General features: G+C 39.3%; 1 protein-coding gene across 1 annotated transcript in view; it reads left to right on the forward strand.

The window, feature by feature from the left end:
- The first annotated feature begins 366 nt into the window (after positions 1-366).
- The window catches only part of DDX59 (DEAD-box helicase 59), a 48,362-nt gene continuing 24,634 nt past the window's right edge, over positions 367-24,094 (forward strand). The window contains exon 1 of the mRNA XM_069459300.1: positions 367-459. The gene's annotated coding sequence lies outside the window, so the exon portion shown is untranslated. The remainder of the gene's footprint in view (positions 460-24,094) is intronic.

Here is a 24,094-nt window from a genome sequence, read left to right on the forward strand (position 1 = left end):
AACACAATTCAGAATGACAATCATTTGTAAATAAAATCAGGAAATTTTAATTTGTTTATAAATGACATTATTTAAGAACTGCCTGGATGTGTGCTAATAGTAAGTCATTTTTCCCCACCAAGTCTTGTATATTTATCTTTTTTTTTTTTTTTTTTTTTTTTTGAGACAGAGTCTCACTCTGTTGCCCGGGCTAGAGTGAGTGCCGTGGCTTCAGCCTAGCTCACAGCAACCTCAAACTCCTGGGCTTAAGCGATCCTACTGCCTCGGCCTCCCGAGTAGCTGGGACTACAGGCATGCGCCACCATGCCCGGCTAATTTTTTGTGTATATATATTTTAGTTGTCCATATAATTTCTATTTTTAGTAGAGACGGGGTCTCGCTTTTGCTCAGGCTGGTCTCGAACTCCTGACCTCGAGCGATCCACCCGCCTCGGCCTCCCAGAGTGCTAGGATTACAGGCGTGAGCCACCACGCCCGGCCTTGTATATTTATCTTAATATTCACATAAAGGAGCTGGTCCAAGCAGGTTGTATTCTTGTAATCATTTAACTTTTCATTTTGCTTGAAATGAATTTTATTGTTTACCTTCCATGAGCCGCTTAGCTAGTCTGGTTAGCTTTCCAGAGTAAGGGCAGGAACGGGAGGTGGGAGCAGAGAAGCAGGGGCAGGTTGGACAGCAGGTGGTCGTACCCATTGCCTGTGCCCACGTCTTAGCCAGCTTTTTTTTTTTTTAATATGTTATTTGTTCATCAGAAAGAAGGAAAGCAGTATAAATAACTTAAGTAACCCTATGTCAATACAAAAAAAACTTAGAATATATCTTTCTAATTACAACTGAGTGTATTTTTTTATACTTAAAAAAATCACATTTTTTCTGATGATGAAAGCAATTCGTATTCATCTATTTAATTTTAAAAATACAGAAAAGTGGGCAGGTGCAATGGCTGATGCCATAATCCTAGCACTCTGGGAGGCCAAGGTGGGCAGATCACTTGAGCTCAGGAGTTCGAGACCAGCCTGAGCAAGAGCGAGAGCACATCTCTACTAAAAATAGAAAAATTAGGTGTGGCACATGCCTGTAGTCCCAGCTACTCAGGAGGATGAGGCAGGAGGATCACTTGAGCCCGGGAATTGGAGGTTGCAGTGAGCTATGATGACACCACCACATTCTACCCAGGGCAACAGAGCAAGATTCTGTGTCAAAAAATAAAATAAAATAAAATAATGAATGAATGAATAAATGTATTGTCCAATGTATTGTCACAGATGTTTTGTCTCCAGAGATATTTAGACTTCTCTGTTTTAATTTCACGAATGTTTTTACTCTGTGTACTAACAAGCATTTTAATCAGAATTATACCAAAAAGGTTGACTGCAAAGACAGTGTTTTCAGAATGAGTACCATTACCATTAGGCTAATTTTTTGATCAATTTTCTCTGCTCTGCAATTAAACTACTCTCATTTTTTATTTTTTATTTTTTTTCCTGTTGTGCAACTCTTTTGTCGACATCAAATTCTCACAGCAAGAGCTTTTGCTGTTATCCACTTTCTTTCGTGGCCATTATTTTTAACAAGTTCAATTTTCATAAGTCACATTTTTAGAGCTCTAATTTTGTTAAAATTTTGTGATTCTAGGCCGGACGCGGTGGCTCACGCCTGTAATCCTAGCTCTCTGGGAGGCCGAGGCGGGTGGATCGCTTGAGGTCAGGAGTTCGAGACCAGCCTGAGCAAGAGCGAGACCCCGTCTCTACTAAAAATAGAAAGAAATTATATGGACAACTAAAAAAAAATATATATAGAAAAAATTAGCCGGGCATAGTGGCGCATGCCTGTAGTCCCAGCTACTCGGGAGGCTGAGGCAGTAGGATCGCTTAAGCCGAGGAGTCTGAGGTTGCTGTGAGCTAGACTGACGCCACGGCACTCACTCTAGCCTGGGCAACAAAGTGAGACTCTGTGTCAACAAAAAAAAAAAAAAAAATTTGTGATTCTCCAGGCAAAACTTTTACTGTATGCAGTCTGGGCCAGTCTCGTTTTTATTTTGTATGAATTATTTCTATTAGTAATTTTTGTTATGAATTGGTTAAAAGACTGATGGGCTGAGAACTGACGTTATAAATGCAATGTGCTAGTTTACCACACAGGAGAACAGAGGGCAGGACCTCTTTGCAGCCAGGGAGGGTAAGTCATATGGTGGTTTAAAATATGTCCACAAATTCCTTGATATTCCCTTCAAAAGGTGGAGCCTGATTCCTCTTCGCTTGAATGTGGGCTGGACTAAGGAACTCATTCCAAAGACTATGGAAAAAGCAAAAGGAGTAGTGTCCATAACCTAGTCACTGGAGACTAGGTCAAAAAGGCATTGCAGCTGCCTGCTTACTCTCTCTTGAACCACTTGCTCCTGGGGAAATCCTCCTGCCATGTTGTAAGGATGCTTAACCAGCCTGTGAAGAGGCCCACTTGGTAAAGGACAGAAGTAGCCTGCCAACAGCCACGTGAGTGCATCATTTTGGAAGCAAATTCTTCAGTCCCCATCAAGCCTTCAGAAGACAATATTGGCCCAGCCAGTATGCCTCTTGAGAGACTGAGCCACAGCTACTCAGCTAAACTGTTTCTGGATTCCTGACCCTTGGAGACTGTGTGAGATGGTTTTGAGTTAATTTGTTATGCAGCAAAAAATGACTGATAAAGGGGATATGACAATGAGTTGGGAGAGGGGTCAGCAAAGACTTCCCGGATGTGGCACCCGGGCAGTGGTTTGCTCTCCATCACTGGTGCTATAGCAGATACCCAGCTCTGTATATTACCCCTCCACCCCCTTCACCACACCCTCTCCTTCCAACCTCACCTCTCTACCTTCCTGTTCTTATCCTCGTCCCCTCCCTGTTCTCTCGCTTCCTTTTGGCTTCCCAATCAGATAGCAATGGGAACGGTAGTACAAACCATTTTGGATTTTTGTAAAAAGGAAACAGCTCTGATGATTACATATTGCCACCCCCTACCCCTTTTAAATTCACTTCCGTGGTGCAGATTTCTGTGTGACAGATACTCCACCCCTCCCCACAACCTCCAGCAGCGTGTTCATTCATTTCGTGCCCACTGTGGGTGGACACCGCAAGGATTTCAAATGAACTGTTTGGGAAATAGCTATTTTATGGTAGAGAATGTTTAAAACAGCTACGCTATAAAAACCGTGATCTTAAATAATCCAATTATATACTTGATTTTTATCGATGAGCAGAACAAAAAGAATGGATTCACAAGCCCTGAAAGTCTTTTGCCAAGAAGAAACTTTGCTGACAGAGGCAGGATGAACAGCTGAAAACACAAAAGTAAAGGCTGTTTGTGCTGCTTTTCAAAAAGTTTTCACTGGTGTGGTGAAATTGCTTATAGAATTGTTCATTCTACTTAGAACTTAAATAATGTTGATAAAAGACAGGATACATTTGTAGTTTATGGAATAACTAGATTTTCAATTCATTTATTTACTCCTATCATTCACACAAATAAAGCATTTTCATTGTCTCTTTTTTTCAACAAATGTCTCAGCAATTATTCTCTAGGGTCGTCAGCTATAATATGCTTTGTGTATTCAGATAATTTCTTTTCCTCAATAAACTTTTACCAGACACTTCCAACTGAATATTTAAATGGATAGTACATCATTTTATGGAATAATTGTATGTAATAAAGCAATAAAACCTCAAAATACTATGTGTTACAGTACGACCTTATTACAGCACCACTCTACATAGAGCTCTCTTGAAACATAATAACTAATTATGGTAAGAATTTGAACTAATGCTTATTCTATAAATGACATAGGCTAACATCCACCCTCAAAGAGAATACCAACATTAAAGAAGAGTATCACTGCCTTAATTTTAAATCTTTTAATGAAGGATTAAAAGCAGCATTCAATTTAGACAATCATTTCCGCTCAGCATTGCTCTAGTTGATGAAATGCTGCAAAACACAATTGTAATTCAAAGGACTGTATTGTGTTGCTTTAGACATTCCATGAGACTCGAGAAAATGCTGAAAAAAACAATTGAGGGGACACAGTCCTGCGGGGTGGGAAGACAGGCCAAGTGACCTCCGAGGTCCACTCATCCTTGAGCTCTGCAACACGTTACTGTTTACTGTTACAGTTTCATGGAACTTTAAAAAATTTGTTTTTTTGCATCATTTTACAAAGTATATTAGTTACTGTAGTTTAGAACATTAAGTGATTTTTGCTACAGGATGTTTTTTTTAAGTGATTCAGTAGGGTCCCAGGTACTTTTTCTTAGAGGAAATGCCCTAACTAAAAGAAAACAAATTACCACACTTTTTCCAAGTCTTAGTTGTTGCAATTTTCCAAATGGAACTAAAACTACATTATATAACAAATGTTTGCCAAGGGTATGATTGATTTTTAATCAAAGGTCTCATTGAAACACCCGCTTTCCTAATTGCATCCTTTCCCAAAAAGTAAGAGCACAACTTACGAAGGGAGAAAACCAAGCTCTCCCTGTTGACAAAATGTTTGATTTGGTTTACTTGGTGTGTGTGTTTTCAGACTTTACAAAAAGTAATCCTTTGACACAAAGTTGTGTGATGAATACAGTGTCCCAGCCAAGTTATAAATCTCAGCAAAGGGAGGTTTAAATGGCAAGTGCCGGGCGGGACAGAGCCCTCCCCGCTGCACTTCTCCGCCCAAACAAAGGCGCATTCATGGCTCCAGTCAGCCACTCAATGCTCCAGTCTTTCACCAGCTGAATATAAGGTTGCTAGAACTGTGAGTGAAGTTTATCAGGGAAACTCAAAGTCATGGCAAGAAGCATACAAAAATGTACCTGGCATCCTCCTATGCATTGGCCAAAATTATAGACCAAATGTTATTTTGGCACATCTATTTCACTAGGAAATAATGTGCTTTTACAGTTCAATAAAACTAAGCAACTTCAACTTCAATGTATCACACAACCAATTTGGTTTTTACTTGCTTGTTTTCTTTAATTTCACATTCTATCTTAAAGCATATAACCACCTCTTAACTAGAAAAATCAAATAACTATTCAAAACCAGGGTTTACTGTTCAAATTTGATATAATTCATTCTTTTTTAGAAAAGGGAAATCACAGCAATCATCATGGAAGCATTTGTAGACCAGCTTCTCCTTTGTGGGTTGTAATCTTATTTTAGGGCCTAATTAAAGAAGATTCCTTTTTGATACTTTCTCTACTGGATTACAAGGAATGTGTTACAGAGAATGTTCTGCTGGAAAAACAGAAATAAAAATAGTAGAAGAATGGATTAATATAACAGTTCTCGATATTTTTCATTCTCAATTCCCCATTTTCATTTCCCCGTATCGTGTGTCTATTAAAAATGCCTAAAACAGGAGAAGCATGCTCCACTAGAGTTTTTTTTTTCAAAAAAGGCTTAAAAACAGAAGATGAAGACTATACAGGCATAAAAGTTTAACCCTGTTTATGTGACTCTGTTGCAACCATTTCCTGGAGTTTTCCTGCCCTGGGTGTATGCCTTGTGCTTACCCCTCACACCCCCCTGACACCCAGCACCCTTTCATGGTATGTGGAGACCCTTGTGATAGTAATGTCAACAGAAAAGAGGCAAACTCTATAAAGTAATTTAAGGAGGTTTATTCTGAGCCAAATTTGAAGACCATGGCCCAGAGCCACAACCAAGAAACCTTGAGCAAGTGGACTTGCTGTGACTGGGTTACAGTTTGGTTTTATGCATTTTGGGGAGACAAGAATTACAGGTAAAGTCGTAAATCAATATGTGGAAGACATACATTGGTTTGGCCCAAAAAGGTGGGACATCTCAAAGCCGGGGCTTACAAGTCACAGGTGGATTTAGGGATTCTTTGGTTGACAATTGGCTGAAAGAGTTGGGCTTTGTCCAAAAGACTAGGAATCAGCGGAAAGGAATGCTTGAGTTAAGGTAAGGGTCTTTAATCTTTTATGGGATGCTATACCGGAATCAGGTTGCGAAGTAAACCACATCATAAAAACCTGTTTATTGAGATTTTATAATTTGTAGGAGTGACTCACCAGGCCCCCTTAGAGAGGAATTTTTGGGGCAAAGAAACAGATCAGAGTTCAGTTCTCAGTAGGCAACGGACGAATCACGGCATCAAGCCGCCCTCGGGCATGCGAGTTCTACCTCCCGCTCTGTAATGACCACAGGGAAACTCACTGAACTCAGACTCAGTTTCCCCATCCTGAAATAAGAGAGCCGAAGAAAACATTAGTTAACTGTAAAATTCTATGGTCTAAGTAAATTAAATCACATTTAGCAACTGAGTCTGCCTTTTAAATTAGTTGCTATGGTTACATAAAGAATTACCTGCTCTATTAATTTTCAGTCTACTCCCTTTATTGTTGGTCTAGAGTGTGCATCCCTTTTAGTCTTTACCTTTTCTCTCTGGTTCCTCAGCAGTATTCCTTTCTCTACACTATGCTGCATCTCCAGCCTGTTTCACCTTTTCTTTCATTATTTGCTTATTTTCACTAAATACTGCTCTCTTGACTCTTTTACCTTAGTGAAACAATTTCAGAAAGCACTGCTTGATTTTAAATTATTCCTTCATTTGCCACGAAGAAGATAAGTAGAACATGCTGTTATTAAGTCAATATTTCCACCGGGCATGGTGGTTCACGCCTGTAATCCTAGCACTTTGGGAGGCCGAGGCAGGAGGATCACTGGAGGTTGGGAGTTTAAGACCAGTCTGAGCAAGAGCAAGACCCCATCTCTACAAAAAATGGAAAAATTAGCCGGGCATGGTGGCGCATGCCTGTAGTCCCAGCTACTCGGGAGGCTGAGGCAAGAGGATTGCTTGAGCCCAGGAGTTTGAGGTTGCTGTGAGCTATGATGATGCCATTGCACTCTAGCCCAGGAGACAGAGCAAGACCCTGTCTCAAAGAAGAAAAAAAAAAGTCAATGTTTCATAACACATCCTTACCCAAGTTCAAAATGTTAGAAAAATATTTCTAACATCATGCAATATGTCATTACCATATTAAGATGTCAATGTAAGTATTTGAAAGTAAAAATCAGGCAGGATTGGTTCTACTGTATTTTAAATATTTTTTATTTTAAAATATTTCAAGCTTAACGAAAGTTACAGAAAATAATATCATAAAGTGCTGACCGCTGATCTTTGTCAAATCTGAATATTTTGCTATTTTGGCTTCAAATTTTTAAAAATAAAATGTTACAGATGCAGTTGAAACCTTCTGTGTAGTCTTTCCCATCCCAGTCCTCGCCCTCCGACCTACGGGTATTGGCGATCATACACCAGGAGTTTTCTTTTCATCTTTCTGTAATGTTGTTAACATATGAATGTATAATAAATAAAACACATACTGATGTGCTGTTAAATTTCGTATTAATGATATTATACCATCTTTCAATCAGTGTTGAGATTTACCTATGTTTATACATTTAGTTCAAGTTCACCCATTGTTATTGCTGTATACCATTTTTTATATGATTATATCACCATTTATTTATGTTTTACTATTACTGGATAGTTAAGTGTTTCAATTATTTGCTGTTACGAACAGTGTTAGAATAAATATTCTTGTACTTGTTTTCTTGAGCACGTGTGTACGAGTTGCTAATAGTTACGAACACGCACATTTTAAAACTAGCTATACATTTCGAAGATGCTCTCGAAAGTGGTTGATCCTATTTCGACTCCCACTGGCAGTGTGTGAGGTTCTCCTGTTTCACATCCGCGCCAGCACTTGACATCAGCCGACTTTCTGACAGGACGAAATGCTGGCTCATTTGGATTATAATTCACATTTCTCTGATTACAAGTGAGTTCGAGTATTTTTATTTTGTGTTAATTGCATTTCTTCTCTGTGACTTGCCTATTCCCATCTTTTACCCATTTTGCTTTTGCATTGTCTTTATTCTACATAACGTTTTCCTTTGTGGATTGTGTGAGATTAGGTATGTAATTTAATTTTTTTCCATATGATTAATTAGTTTGTCCAGGACCGATCATTGAAGAGTTTTTCCCCCCCACGGATTTATAATGTGATATACAGTTCCACATACTAATGTTTCCATTTTGCAACTCTATATTTTGTGTTGTTGAGCTATTTTCCTATTCCTGCATCAATATCACAGTCTTAATTATCATATAAGGCTTAATTATAGTAAGCTTTCTTATATGGTAAGGTGAATTCCTTACCTTGTTTTTTTCTTCAAAAATATCTCTTCAAGTAAACTTTAGAATTCGGTTGCCAAAACGTTATAGAGATTTGGTCTGGAATTACAATGAGTTTAGAGATTAATTGGTGGAAGATGAACAATTTTACAATATTGAATCTTCCAATGAGCAAGGTTTATCTCCTTTGATTTCTTTCAATTACTTTCAGTATTTATTCCTAAAATGTCCCCGACATGTTTTGTTAGATTTACTCATAAGAATCTTAAGTGTTTTGGTACTGTTATGTTGATGTGTGTAGAAATACAATTCAGTTTTTTTACATACTATTGTTCCAATAATTTATTGATTCTCTGGATTTTCGATGATAATTGTGTTAATTGGTCACTTGTGAATTGTTATAGTTTAGTTTCTGTCTTTCCAATCTTTATATCTTTCTTTTTTTTTTTTTCTTATTTTCCTCTTCTGGTTTGAACTTCCAGTATAATTATGAATATAAATTATGAAAACAGGTTTCCATGGATTATTCTCAACTTTAATTAAAAGCAATACTTCTAACACTTCACAAGTATCCTGTTTGCATAGGGTTTTGGTAGGCAACCTTTATCAGATTAAGGACGTTTATTTTTATTCCAAGAGCTTTTGTTTTATTTTAATCATGAATATTATTAATTCTGGTATAGATTACATTAATATATTTTTGCATTTATTTCCATACTTGAGATTACTGATAAGCTTCCTTTATATTCTCTCTTTGTCTAATTGTGGCACAAAGATTATACTAGTTTCATAAATTGTTTTGAAAACCATTCTGTCTTTTTCTATTATATGGAACAAATTGTACAAAATAGGATTATGTCTCCTTGTTGAAGGTTTGATAAAACTTTCCTGTGTAAATCTGGGCCTATTAGTTTTTTGTAGGAAGAACTTTAACCTTTGAATCAATTTATTTAAAGGTTAGGCTGGGCGTGGTGGCTCACGCCTGTAATCCTAGCACTCTGGGAGGCCGAGGCAGGAGGATCGCTTGAGCTCAGGAGTTCGAGACCAGCCTGAGTAAGAGTGAGACCCCATCTCTACTAACAATAGAAAAATTAGCTGGATGTCGTGGCACATGGCTGTTGTCCCAGCTGCTTGGGAGGCTGAGGCAGGAGGATCACTTGCGACCAGGAGTCTGAGTGAGCTATGATGACACCACTGCACTCTACCTGGGGCGACAGAGCAAGACTCTGTCTCAAAAAAAAAAAAAAAAAAAAAAAAATTGTGACAAAAACAAACAAAACAGAAGAATCCATGTAGGTACAATATCCAAATGTATTGCTCACCGTAGATTAAATTTGACTCATCACTTGCACTAATAACATCTCTCCCTCTGAATACTACAGAAGTCTCCTGATCTCTGCTTCCACCCTTGTTTCTCTGTCGTCTCTTCTTAAAACAACTTCCAAAGAAATCCTTTCGAATGTCTAAAGTGGATTGCATCACTCCTCTGCCACAAACTCTCCCACAGTTCCCCATTTCCTGCAGATCAAAAGTCAAAGTCATTCTAAAGACCTAGAAGGCCCAATGTCATCTACAGCTCCCTCCCCTCTTTACCTCTCTGATTGCATCTCCTAACTCTCTCCTCTTCACCTTGCCTTGCCTCACACTGACCTCCTTGCTGTTCCTCCACCACATCAGGCCTGCCCCTGACGCAGGGCCTGGCTGTTCTCTTGGCCTGGAACACTCTGGAACATTCTGCCCCTAGATAGCCACATGGTGAACTCCTTGGCCTCCTTCAAGTCTTTGCTCACCTGTCACCTTCTCAGTGACTACTCTGCTTAAAATGGCAAATTCTGGCCGGGCGCAGTGGCTCACGCCTGTAATCCTAGCACTCTGGGAGGCCGAGGTGGGCGGCTCGTTTGAGCTCAGGAGTTCGAGACCAGCCTGAGCAAGAGCGAGACCCCATCTCTACTAAAAATAGAAAGAAATTATATGGACAGCTAAAAATATATATAGAAAAAATTAGCCGGGCATGGTGGTGCATGCCTGTAGTCCCAGCTACTTGGGAGGCTGAGACAGGAGGATCGCTTGAGCCCAGGAGTTTGAGGTTGCTGTGAGCTAGGCTGACGCCACGGCACTCACTCTAGCCTGGGCAACAGAGTGAGACTCTGTCTCAAAAAAAAAAAAAAAAAAAGGCAAATTCTGCCTACTCTTGGCACTGTCAATACCCTCTACCTTGCTGCAATTTTTTTTCTGTAGCACTTGATATCTTCTTAAATACTACGCAGTTTACTTATTTATTCTGTTTATATAATAGTTTGTAGTCTTCCTTTGCTAGGATCTAAGCTCCAAGTATGTTGTTCACAACTGTATTCTAGTAGCATAGAATAGACCCTGGCACATAATAGGCACTCAATTAATGTTTGTTAAATGAAGGGATGAATGAGTGAATAAATCAGCAAGGATTCTACTAGGTGACTTCTCTGTGATACTTTAGAGCTCACTAGACAATCTCAGTTCTGCTTGGGGATGTGCTATGTGAAGTGCCGGCTGCTGCTCAGGGGCCTGGGGTGCTCAGTCTGACTCGTTGCAGCTAACGATGCTCAGAGGCGGGCATGCTGTGAGATGTCCTTCTGCCTGCCACGTTTCGGGAGCCCCTCCACACTCTGTGATCAGAATCAGTCATTCCATCCTATAGACACTGCTGCACATGCTTTGTTTGGAATCCAGTTATTGTCTTTTGTCTGTGCCATTGACCTCACTTTGATCCCTGTCCTTGCTTCCCCACACCCCTTGGTGGGGTCACTGACCTCAGGTCCCCACTGCTACTCACCTGCACCCCAGGCAGCTCTGACTTTGCATCCCTAAGGTCCCAGCTGAGACCAGAGCCCTGGACTCTCTGCTACCAGGGAGGAAAAATTGGATGCTAGATTCATTGCTCTAGTTTTAACCAAGGGAAAAATGAAGGACTGCCTGATTTACATGTGGAATAAGCAAATTCAGATGATGACAGATTATCTAGATAGTTCAGTTCCAGGGCTTGTTTTCCTGAATTATCTAGAGAATTAACATAGAAAATAAAACCCACCAGATAATCTCATCATTCTTTACTCCAAATAGTGGTAGTTTCTCAAGCTGTTTGCTTTCTTTGAGAGCAAATGTCAATCTTTTACTTGATCTGCCTTGTGCTAAAATAGGGTGAGTAGACTCCTCCTTGTGACTAATAGAGAACAAGTCTGGAAATGGAAATTAGGATATAATTTTTAACCTTTAGAGAATGAGAAGACTTTGAGTTAAAGCTTTCTTCACAGTGCTTAAATCTTTGAGACAAATCAATTGATTCATAGCCCAGCTATCTTATTCCTAAGGGACTGAAATCTTGATTTCTAAATTGACTAACATATTAAAGAGAAAGTCCTTTGAGAAGCCAGGATCCTTTTAACGTTATTTCTGTATCTCTCCAGAAATGCTCTTGCGGAAGGCTAATGACACACAGTCAGATTTATGGAGCAACACAGTTCCCATCATCTCATTGGGTTCTGCTAATATGCTTAGTGACTATGCCAAGCAAAATATATTGTGGTTCCCATTTTTAAAATAGAGAAAGTGGCACAAAGCCTTTCTAGAAACCTGGACTACAGATCATTAGCAAAACAGCGAGCCCATGGTTTGGATTCCTAGTTCACTGAGAAGTTGATTTAAGAGCAATAAATAAGGACTGCAGAAAAGGAAGAGGAAGAACTAAATCATCAGCAACATAAACCCACCACCAACTAACATTTACCTAGAATCTACTACATGCTAAGTCTAGGGATGCAATGAGACAATTTTTTTGAACATTACAGCAGCAGCCCACGCTTCTAATGATAAGTGAAATAATGTGTTACAAACATATATAAAAGACAAAGCTAATTATCTCCTCTTCTCCCACTATTCATATGGTATAATTTACCTGGTATGACATGGGGCCTGTTTTTTTCCAAATGGATAACCCGTCTACCTGTAGCCACATACCTCCAATGACAGATGGCATTCGTTTCTCTCATTTTCAGTGCCCTTTGAAATATTTGACAAACTCAGAAGCTATCTGTTATTTTTATTGACATTTTAATTGAGATAATTATAGATTAACATGCACTTACAAGTAATGAGACAGAGAGATCTCTTGTACCTTTTGCCAGTTTCCCCAGTGGTAACATTGTGAAAAACAGTACACTATCAGAACTAGGATATTGACACTGCACAATCCACCCATTTCATTCAGAGTTTCTCGGTTTTACTTGTGTTAATGCGTGTGTGTGTGTGTGTGTGTGTGTGTATTTAGTTCTACACAATATTATTCCGTGTGTAGGGTCACGTGTTCACCATCAGAGTCAAGATTCTGAGCAGTTCCAATCTCCACGACGATCCTCCACGTTGCTCTTTTATGCGACCCGCCCCTCCACCCCCCAACTTAACCACCGGCAACCACTAAACTGTTCTCCCTTTCTAAAATGTTGTCATTTCTGAAATGTCATATAAATGGAATTATATAGTATGTAACCCTTTGAGATTGGCTTTTTTTCAGTCAGCATAATTCCCTGGAGATTCATCCAAGCTGTTGCATCTATTAATATCAATAGTTTGTTCATTTTTATTGCTGAGTGGTATTCTGCCATAGTAGGTATATACCACCATTTTTTAAAAAAAATTTAAATTGATGAATAAAAATTGTGTATATTTTTGATGTACAACATGATGTTTTGAAGTACTTATTTTGTGGGGTGAGAACACTTAAAATCTGCTCTCTTAGTGATTTTCAAGTATACAATATATTGTTATGAACTACAGTCACCGTGTTGTACAAAAGGTCCCTTGAACTTATGCTTCCTGTCTAGCTGAACTCTTGTTTACTTTGACCAGCATCTCCCAATTCCTCCCCAGTCCTGGCCCAGCCCTGGTAATCACCACTTTACTCCCCACTTCTGTGAGTTCAACATTTTTAGATTCTACACATGAATATAAGTGAGATCATGTGGGATTTGTCTTTCTGTACCTGGTTTATTTCACTTAACATAATGTCCTCCAGGTTCATGCATGTTGTTGCAAATGACAGAATTTCTGTCTTTGTAAAGGGTGAATAGTACCCCATTGTGTATATAGACCACATTTCCTTTTATCCATTTGTCCATCAGTGGATTCTTAGGTTTATTCTATATCTTGGCTACTATTAATAATGCTGCAATGAACATATACCACAGTTTGTTTAACCTTTTACCTGTTGAAGAACATCTGGGCTGAACAACTCAGCCTCCTGAATCACTGACATTACAGGTGTTAGCCACCATACCCAGCTCTCAAAAATACATTAACACTTCTCCCTTCAAAGGTGGAATACAATTCCTCTCTCTTTGAATGTGGACTGGATTTAGTGACTTGCTTCTAATAACTAGAATGATACCATGTGACTTCTGAGGCTCCACCTGGCTCTCCCTTTTCTGGATAGCTAGTTCTGGGGGAGGCCAGCTGCCACATCATGAGGACTCACAAGGAGCCCTAAAAGAGCCCGTGTGCAGAGAAACTCCTACCCAGAGCCAAACAGCTTGCCAGCCATATGAGCAACCTGCCTTGGAAGCAGATCCTGCAGCCCCAGTTTAGCCTTGCAGTGACCACAGCCCAGGCCGACATCATGAGTTTATCTTTGTAACAGACTCAAGACAGTCCTTCCTAGCTAAGCCACTCCTAACCCACAAAAACTGTGAGAAATAATAAATGTTTACTGTTATTTTGAGCCACTAAGTTTTGGGGTAATTTGTTATGCAGCAATAGGTAACTGATACACACACACATTTAAGTTCTATTCATAACTTGTTATTCAAGTCTTTTGTAATTTAAGTCCTTTCCTCAACTGGTGGTATGTCTGTGATTTATTCTCTGAATCCCTGTATAGTTACAAATATCTTTCACTCACACTGAAAGGTAAACAACTTTCTTGGAAATAGAATTCTTGGATCACAGTTCTTTTCTCTCAATAGTTTGCAGAGTTTGCTCCACCGTTTTTTAGCCTCCAAAGCTATAGAAAAATCACATGTCTGTCTGACTCTTTTTCTTTGTAGTTTACTCATTTTTACCCAGGAAACTTGTAAGATTTCCTCTTTATCTTGAAGTTTAAGAATTTTACCAGCATATGCCCAGATATGTTTCTCATTAATTATGTCTGGAACTTAGCGAGCCTTTTGAATTGGTAGACTCAGGTCTCTCTTCACCACACAAAAATTTTTTTTCTATTATTGTCTCTCCTCCATCTGCTCTTTTCCTCTTTCTATAATAGAATCTATCCTCTAGAGGCTATCTTCCAAATTTCTTACCTTTTTTTGGTCATAACTTGTATCCCTTTGTATTTTTGTTCTGTCACTTGAGATATTTCTTCTATTGGATTTTCTAGGCTTCTAATTTGGGTCTCAACAATGGCCTTTATTCTATCATTAAATTTTTAGTCTGAAAATCTTGGTTTTATTTCTCTCCAGAGTGTCTCCTTTGTGCTCCATTTAGATCTCCTTAGTGTTCTTATTAAGTTTTTCTTGCCGTACAAGTTGTCGTCTGTCTCTTGCATCAATTCTATTTCATACGGGACTTACTCTGATTGTTTAACTTGCTCTTTCTCTGTCTGGTTTTGAGTACCTTGGGAGTAGCTTGAGTGTCACTGGTCCTAAGAGGGTGGAAGGCCAGTGGCGTCTGATAGCCTGATGTTCTACAGGGGCGGACAGGTTCTCAGGAAGAAAGGAAGGAAGGCCCTCTGCTCTCTGATCTGCTCCAGTTCTCCTAGCCTGTTGGGTTCTTCCCCAGCTGCTGCAGCCCGGGAGAACATGGACACTTCAACAGGGCAGAAATCAACCCCCTGATGGGCCAACTATCATAGCACCATTAGGGGGTCCAACTGCCAGCAGCTACCATTTTTAGGTCTTCATGTCAGGACTATCCCACCCTGACCCTCAGCTCCTGTCCTGCCCACTGTGAAGAAACCATCACTCAGGTCCCACCTGCCTACTGATTGACCCCAACGGATGGGGCTGGGATGGAGTTGGAAGTAAGAGAATGTGAGGGACATTAAGTTGCCATCTTCTCCTTGCATGAATTCGAAATTAAGTATTTTTTCATATTCATCCAGATCATCTTTCATGCTAAATGTGTGCAAATAAAGTCTTTATGAGTCATCTAAATATAAAAGCAAACTTGGAACTATAATTTCAAGGAACATTTTATATATTCCTTACAGAGCTCAAACCCACCAAATGATTTTGCTCAAACTCTCCAATGTGAATATTTGTATGTAGACATCAAGCATGAGAAATGTCAAGCCTGGTATGAAAACCCAACAAATGGCAGAATCTATGGTTTTAAAATGGAATGGTTATTTGATCTCTATGCAAGCCTCAGCATATTTCTTCATCTTTTTTTTGAATCCCCTGGAAAGCTATAATTTGAATTTAAGAGCAGTAGTTAGAAGAAAAAATGTTAATCAAAATCAGAAAACCATGTATTAAATCGTCTCATGAGCGAGGTACTATGTAAAGCTGAACTCAGCGTCCATCTTTGAAGACAGAAAGCACTTTTTCCAACCCCAGTGTTAGCCCTTCATGGGTCCCCAGTTTCTTCTTGCAGATATCAGGGACTTTCCCAGATTGCTTTTCTTCCCAGCTATGGCCAGCCCAGATTTTCTTCCAGAAATCCTTTTTCCCAAAGTTTGCCTCAAAGGGGGCTGCTTCTGCTAATTTTGAAGCAGGCTCACGAGACTTTTCACTTAAAGGTTTTCATTACTCTACATTACTGAGAAACAGGGGATTAACAATAGGCAATATAAAAGTTACAGAAGTTTGTGAAATTACCAAAAGATATCTTAAATATGTGTCCTTAGGCCACAGTAAAACACATCTGAGGCCAGGAAGACTGAGCCCCTTTCTTTGGTTGCCCATGTTGGGAGTTGTAAGGAGAGAGCCCTGGGAAACCTCCCTTTCCCATTTTCTGTTGCTCTTCTATTCTTTGGCTCCAGCTCAAGAATATCTTCCTTTTTTCTCCACCCATCCCCAGCCCCTCTGCTTTTCTCTCAGTCTCAGGTATTCTAGTAATCTTGTTTGGGTAGAACCCTGGGCGTGCCCTAGTAGTTCATCCAAATGGCGACCAGCATTTGATGTGGATCATCTCTATCCCCAGGGAGCTTTGAGTCTATAACCTTCACGCAGGACACGCCACTCTTGGTTGATCCTTAACAAGTATGACAGACTGAAGGAATTTGAAGTCATCTGTCTTTAGTGTTCAGTAATGAACAGACCCATGTGTAATTTGTAGCTTCAAATCTAAGTGGGATCATTTAAGTTTGAGGGGATGTCCAAAGAAAATTCAAATTATTATTAAAAGTCTAGAAAATAAGACTATATGAGGAAAGGCAACAGAATTTATTAACATTTGGGGTAATTCTTTGGGGGGTGGGTGGTGTGTGTGTGCGTGCAGAACTGTCCTGTGCATTGTGGAGTGTTTAGTGGCATATTTGGTCTCTACACATGAGATGCCAGTAGCATTCCCCCTCTGGTTGTGACAACTAAAAATGTCTACAGAAATTTTCAAACGTCCTTTGGCAGTAAAATCATCTCTGGTTGATTAAGGGGGTTAAGAGATTCATCATAAAGAACTTTTCATTACAATGTCCGAATATGTGAAGGGCTCTCGCACTGATGACAGTCATCAGCAGCTTTCTAGTTCTACTAAACAGAATTTCAGCTCAAAGGATTTGGATAAACCATAGTTGATAAATTTCTTGTGAGGCTTGCTATGCACCGAAATGGTTTATTAAGAAAGGAATAGAATTCTTTTCCCTGCCAGTCTTTAAAATGAGGTAAATCCCTTGTTTCTAGGAAAATTCTAGTACAATCATTCCCTAGAAAAGATGTGCTAGAAGACCTCTAAGCTCCTTTCAGCCTATCTTTTATTATCTGGCCAACTACAGGACCTGTTTAGATTTCATGTGCATTACTGAACACCAGAGCCACTCCCATAAATGGGACTTTTCCAAAAAGGCAACATGGAGTATGAATGTTTTTTATTATTTTGACATTATATAGGAATCCACAAAATTTCTCCTCAATATTTTCTTTTCAAGATACTTTTTTTCCCAGTAATGTAATTGTGTCCCCCCCCCCCCCAAAAGATACTTTTTAAGGGACTTGTAAGAAGTTTGGTTAGTTCTATGTTACATCTGATATTATCTTACTCTGAATTATTTATTCACTCAAAATGGTAAGAAATATTGTGCTTTTAAAGTACCACAAGATGAGAACATGTAGTCCGTGTGAAAGGAGAGTTTGACCTCTTGGAAAAGAAGCCATTTGAAGAAGAAAGAAATCGCTTGATGACTTTTTAAACTTATTTATACTCCTAACTCATCTGGAAAGAATTTAAGGCTGAATTCTTGATAATGACCAAATTTTTAAGCTCTTGAATCTACAGTCATGTTACTTAGCAATGTGTGAGAGAGAATTCTTGAACTGTATTTTGAAGCCTTAATCAGACAGTACTTCAAATTCTGTAAGTACGGAATAGAACATTGGTGCTTCGTATTTCTTTGCTACATGATAAATGCTTATTCATTGAAATATATGAACTAATCAGATAGTTTACTTGGTTTTTAAAAATTATTTTAATTCTTTATTGTTTAATTTTAAATTTTAGAAATAGTCACCAATATATCCATTAGGACGCTATTGCAGGTTTACAGAAAACCCACTATAAACTAGTGTAAGGAGAGAAAAAGGGGGGAGGCAGAGAAGAGGGTTTACTGGATCTTGTACCTAGGAAGCCCCAGTGTAGAGCAGACCCCAAATAAGGCTGAAAAAAAAAAAAATTGGTTTTCTTGTCAGGGTCCACGTGGCAAGATGGCCGTAGAATTCAAAGAGAGTCTGCTTTTCCAGCAGCGGTAATGAAGTCACGTGCCCGTCCGGGAGCCAGCCACTGTTCTGATTGGCTAGGCGAGGTCACAAGGCACCCGGAGTCGACGATGGCGTCACGGCTGCAGGCTGCACAGCCAGGAAGAACCGAGTCGCAAAGAACAACGCGGATGTTCCCAGAAGTAGAGCCAATGGATGTTAGGTGGTCACGAACAAATGTCCGTCACGTATGTGTTATTTGTATTTGGACATGTCAATGAAACTTAGTTTAGAACACATCGTCATTATGACATCTGGTCTCATAGGTTTTTTTTTTTTTTTTGGAGTTATTGTGACAAAGACTATCAATAGTCCACTACTAGGCTTTCTACCCTTCTTCCAGAGTCAGGGAATTTTCATCTGGGAACATGGCCACTCAGAATGAGCACTGTATTTCCCAGTTCCTTTACTCGTAGGTGTAGCCATGTGGCAACGTTATAACCAACGGGCCAAGGGTAGAAGTGTACGATCAACTTCCAGGTTGTACCCCAGAAAGGACAGTGAGTTAGGCCACTCCTTCATGTATATACAGTAGTCCCCGCTTAACTGAGGGGGATACGTTCCAAGACCCCCGGTGGATGCCTGAAACCTCAGATAGTACTGAACCCGACATATACTATGTTTTTTCCTATACATAAATACCTATGAAAAAGTTTAATTTATGAATTAGGCACAGTAAGAGTTTAGCAATAACAACTAAAAATAGGATAATTATAAATATAAATAACTTAAAATAGAATAATTATAAATATAAATAAATTTAAATAGAAAAATTTAAAACATGAATTGTTTATTTGTGGAACTTTCCATTTAATATTTTCAGACTGATAACCATGGGTCACTGCTTCAGTGAACAGTGAACATTCTCTTTAGTTTGAGAATGAGTGATAGAGGAGGTTTGATGTGCTCTTAGGAATGTTCTTCTCAGGATAAGGTTTAACTGAAAGGTACACCTCTTTAACTGTGGGATTTATGCCAACAGAAGTCAATACGAGTGGGGTTTGTGATTTTGTTTTGCCTTTAGTAGAGAAGAGCTTCTTGGCAGCTCTTGAATTTTTTTTACAGTTTGTTTAAATCAGGAACCAAATAAGGGTCACATATTACATTTAGTTTACATGTCTCTTTTAAACTATGGGTTCCTCCTCTGTTTCTGGCGCTCTCATTTTCCTTTCTTTGAAATATATTTGTCATTTTTCCTGTAAGATTTTCCAACAGTCTGAATTTGCTAATTGCATCCCACTGATGTTGTTTAAAAGATTCCTTTGTCTGTTACATTTTCTGTAAACTGATGCATCCAGAGGCTCAGTCAAATTTAAGTTCAATTTTTTGGTGAGAATACTTTGTAAATGGTTTTGTGTACTTTCATCAGAGGCACAAAATATATGGTTATTTCTTTCTGTGATGTTAAGATTGATCAGTGGCTTTGGGCATTGCTAGGCTGAGTCACATGCTGTAATATAAAGTTCTCCGTCAGCTTTTCACCCAATGCCTTTAGCAGTCACTGATGATCTTTGCATCCATTATTTCATTAGAGATTGCTGCACCGTGATATTCTAATTCCATTATGCCTGCCTCACTTATTAGCTAGACTATCTCTATAAAGGGAAACTTTCTTTCATCAACTAATGATTATCCGGAGGTACAATTTGTTCAGAAAAGTCAGACTATTGTTTGAGTCTTTCTTTTTATTTATAAAATTTTAGAATTATAAATTGATTCCCTAGCATCCTCCAAAAGTAAGCCATGGAAATTTCTTTTCTTTTCTGTCAATACATAAGATGAACATGAGCAAGACTAGGTAAAATTATTATTTATTACATTCACTTTCCAGTTTCTGCATATGAAAGGAAATCAATTCTACATCCTACTGCATGACACATTTAAGCTGCTAGGATTATTTAAAAAGTATTTATTAATAATAACTGAACTGGCCTGGCATGGTGACTCACACTTATAATCCTAGCACTTTGGAAGGCCGAGGCAGGAGGATTGCTTGAGCTCAGGAGTTGGAGATCAGCCTGAGCAAGAGCAAGACTCTGTCTCTACAAAAAATAGAAAAAAATTAGCTGGGCATGGTAGTGCATGCCTGTAGCCCCAGTTACTCAGGAGGCTGAGGCAGGAGGATCACTTGAGCCCAGGAGTTTGAGGTTGCTGTGAGCTAGGCTGACGCTATGGCACTGTAGCCAGGGCAAAAGAGTGAGACTCTGTCTCAAAAAAAAAAAAAGTAATTGAACCACAAACTAGATACTGTTTTTTAGTGACAAGATGAAAAATTAAAATTAAGAAAATGTAAATATACAAGTTAATACTTGCCTATCTATAGAAAGCAAATGAGGTTAAGATGCATTGGCCATATTCATAGTAAAATTTTATTTGACTCAAGAAATGTGGCATCTTCACATTTCTTAAAAGCTATTCCAAATCCAAAAATATTTGTAATGCTTTTTTGAAGTTGTTTTTGGAATAATCCATATGTCACATATCTGAAACTATTACCTTCCAGAGAAACTGGCTTATAGTGCATGCTTTAGTTTGACCCAACCTTATAAAAAGCATAGAAACTCTAGGTGTAGAGGCAAGAATGTTTAAGAGGAGGAATATTAGGGGCCAGGAACTCCTTTGGTTGTATTCGTGTTTTTTTTTTTTTTTTTGAGACACAGACTCACTCTGTTGCCCGGGCTAGAGTGCCATGGCATCAGCCTAGCTCACAGCAACCTCAAACTCCTGGGCTTAAGCAATCCTCCTGCCTCAGCCTCCCAAGTAGCTGGGACTACAGGCATGTGCCACCATGCCCGGCTAATTTTTTCTATATATATTTTTAGTTGTCCAGATAATTTCTTTCTATTTTTAGTAGAGACAGGGTCTTGCTCTTGCTCAGGCTGGTCTCGAACTCCTGACCTCGAGCCATCCTCCCGCCTCGGCCTCCCAGAGTGCTAGGATTACAGGCATGAGCCACCGCGCCCAGCCACCTTTAGTTGTATTCCTACAAGAGAATCTGCAAATGGCACCCTCTATAGCCTCTACTCTGAGAGCCATCGATTACCTTCAGCTGGAAAATAAATTTCTATCATTTTGTTGGTAGCTTACTAGATTATTATATCTTTGTAAGTCATTCAAATATTAATTTATGCAGTGCTGGTACATTTCTGATTTCAGTAAAATACCTCAGGCTTATTGTTGGCATACTGAAATTAACCCTCAAAATGCGGAATATAAGTTGGATAAGATGGAAAAGGAAGACAGAGGATGGCAGACATACTGGGAGGAAATAGAGAAATTAACAGACTAGGTTCCAGTGTGGTTGAAAATGATCACAGTGGGAGAAGCTGGACAAGTAAAGCTGGAAGAAAAGGAGATTGTAGCCAAATAAAGGAATATCTGAACTGGTGCTCTCAATTTGTCCACTGCTGAAAAATTTAGAGTTGGCTTGGAAAAACCTAAGATGCCTTCTCTTCATCTTTTGAGAATTTAATATCACAGCAACACACGTAATCTTGAAAGGGAGAATCCACCATATTGCTTTTTCCTCTGGGAAATTAATGCATATCGGCAGCGGTTTCTAAGTGTACTTATGGCCATGGCTTTTATACCGTGTCTTCAGAGTGTGACGGCTTTGCAATATTGAATCTAGTGAAACCTGCATGGGCCTTTCTTTGCTACAGTTTACAAAAGTAGCCTCTATAGCTCAGTAAAGTCTATTTTTTCTAACCACCCAATGACATATTTGCAAGTTCAAGTTTTAGGATGAACGTAGAGTTTTAAAATAGACCTAGTTTTAATTAGGCATATCCTAATTTGGCATCCCAGAAGGTTCACTGTCAAGAATTATGTATTAATACTTTGTGAATATATCTGTACCAGGAGTTTGGGAAGAAAGAGTAATATTGATCACTGAGATCAAAAACTCTATGATGTATACAAGATGAGTAGGAAGACATTTCTAAAATGATTACATTAAAACATTGATTGTGCTATTTTAAGTATTAGATTCATCTCTGTAAATGCTTTTATCATCGTGTTGTATGTGGTTACTATAAAGCTATGTAGCGCACATTGAACTGCAATGTCAACCAAAACTCTTTCTCCTTCTCCCTCCGTGTCCCGTCAATCAGGAAGAGCTACTGACTGTACTTTCTACATAGCTCTTGACTCTGTCCACTTCTCTGTAGCCCCACGGCCACTACTTTAGTTCAGGCCGTCATCCTCTCCTGCCTGAACTACTGCCTCAGCTTCCTACCTAGCTTCCCTACCTCAGTTTTACTCCCTCCAACCTTTTGTCCATATTGTAGCATACATGAGGAATAAATCTTTGTTATGTGTCACTAAGATTTTGGGGTCATTTGTTACTGCAGCATAACCTGACCTAAGTAGACTGATACCTAACTTCTTCCAGTTCCTTGGATGTGCCATATTCTCACGTTGGGCCTTTCCCTCCTCTTCTCTTTCTGTTTTAATTGTCCCAATTCATATTCAGCTCTTATATCTCAGCTTAGATGCCATTTCCTCTGGAGAGCTCTCCCTGACTCGCCATGTCTGGCTTATGTGCCCTTGCTATACCTTCCTATGCCATTTGTACTTCCCTTTTATAGCATTTACTATGGAATTGTTTGTCAGTCTCCCTCCACCCGCGTACACTTCCTGCTGTAAGCTTGGTGTGGGCAGAGATTATGACTTTTTCATCATTATATTCTCCGGTCTGGCACATGGCAGATGGCATCAATCTGTGGAAATGAGTAAATGATTCAATTTTTAGAATTTGAATGTTTGGTCATACTACTTATCAGGAAAATGTAGGAAAGGCAGAAAGTGGAAGGGTCCAAGTTCTGGTCTGATTCATTGTGATGATAGTAATGCAAGTGAGAAAAACATTGATGACAGTCAAATACTATCAATCTGTGCTTTCCTGTCTTCACCTTGATGTAAATTTATATAGGCTTTCCAAGCCTCACATATTAAAACAGTGAGGAGTAGCTATAAATTAATAGGTGTGAGACTGAAGTTTCCCGAGATGAAAGAATGCTAGGCGTTATTATTTCTATGCATGTCTCAACAGCACATGAGAATAACATACAGGTCAGCTCACATTATTGCAGCATTTCCTGTTCTAAGACACAGCTCCTGGCAAACTCTTAGAATGGTTATGTAGGTTGTATGCATTCCACAACTCTTGTCTAATTGAGTCACCCCTGTATGTTTTCCTGTCCCTCCCTGCCATCAAGCCTAATGCATAATAAGAATGTATTAGTAATACCATCTGTGATTTCCATGTGACCCATTATAGGTAATGTTTTCTGTGACCCCAAAATTAAAAGACCATCATAAAACCATGTTGGTAATGACTTTTTGTGAGGGAAATAGGAATTTAGATTAATTAAACCATGATCTGGTGAGACCTAAGAAGAAATCTGAATCTGAGCTGTTTTGTTTTGTTTTGTTTTGTTTTTATTTTTTCTTTCCAGCAGACCTGGAAGTATGGTTTTTTTTTTTTTGTTTCTTTTCCTTTTTTTTTTTTTTTTTTTTGAGATAGAGTCTTGCTCTGTTGCCCGGGCTAGAGTGAGTGCCGTGGCGTCAGCCTAGCTCACAGCAACCTCAAACTCCTGGGCTTAAGCAATCCTACTGCCTCAGCCTCCCGAGTAGCTGGGACTACAGGCATGCGCCACCATGCCTGGCTAACTTTTTCTGTACATATTTTTAGTTGGCCAGATAATTTCTTTCTATTTTTAGTAGAGACGGGGTCTCGCTCTTGCTCAGGCTGGTCTTGAACTCCTGACCTCGAGCGATCCACCCGCCTTGGCCTCCCAGAGTGCTAGGATGACAGGCGTGAGCCACCGCACCCGGCCTTTTTTTTTTTTTTTTTTTGAGACAGAGTCTCTCTCTGTTGCCCTGGTTAGAGTGCAGTGGCATCATCATAGCTCACTATGACCTCAAACTCCTGAGCTCAAAGGATCCTCCTGGCTCAGCCTCCCGAGTG

Source organism: Eulemur rufifrons, chromosome 27 (assembly GCF_041146395.1).
Source record: "Eulemur rufifrons isolate Redbay chromosome 27, OSU_ERuf_1, whole genome shotgun sequence".
NCBI classification, from domain to species: Eukaryota; Metazoa; Chordata; class Mammalia; order Primates; family Lemuridae; genus Eulemur; species Eulemur rufifrons.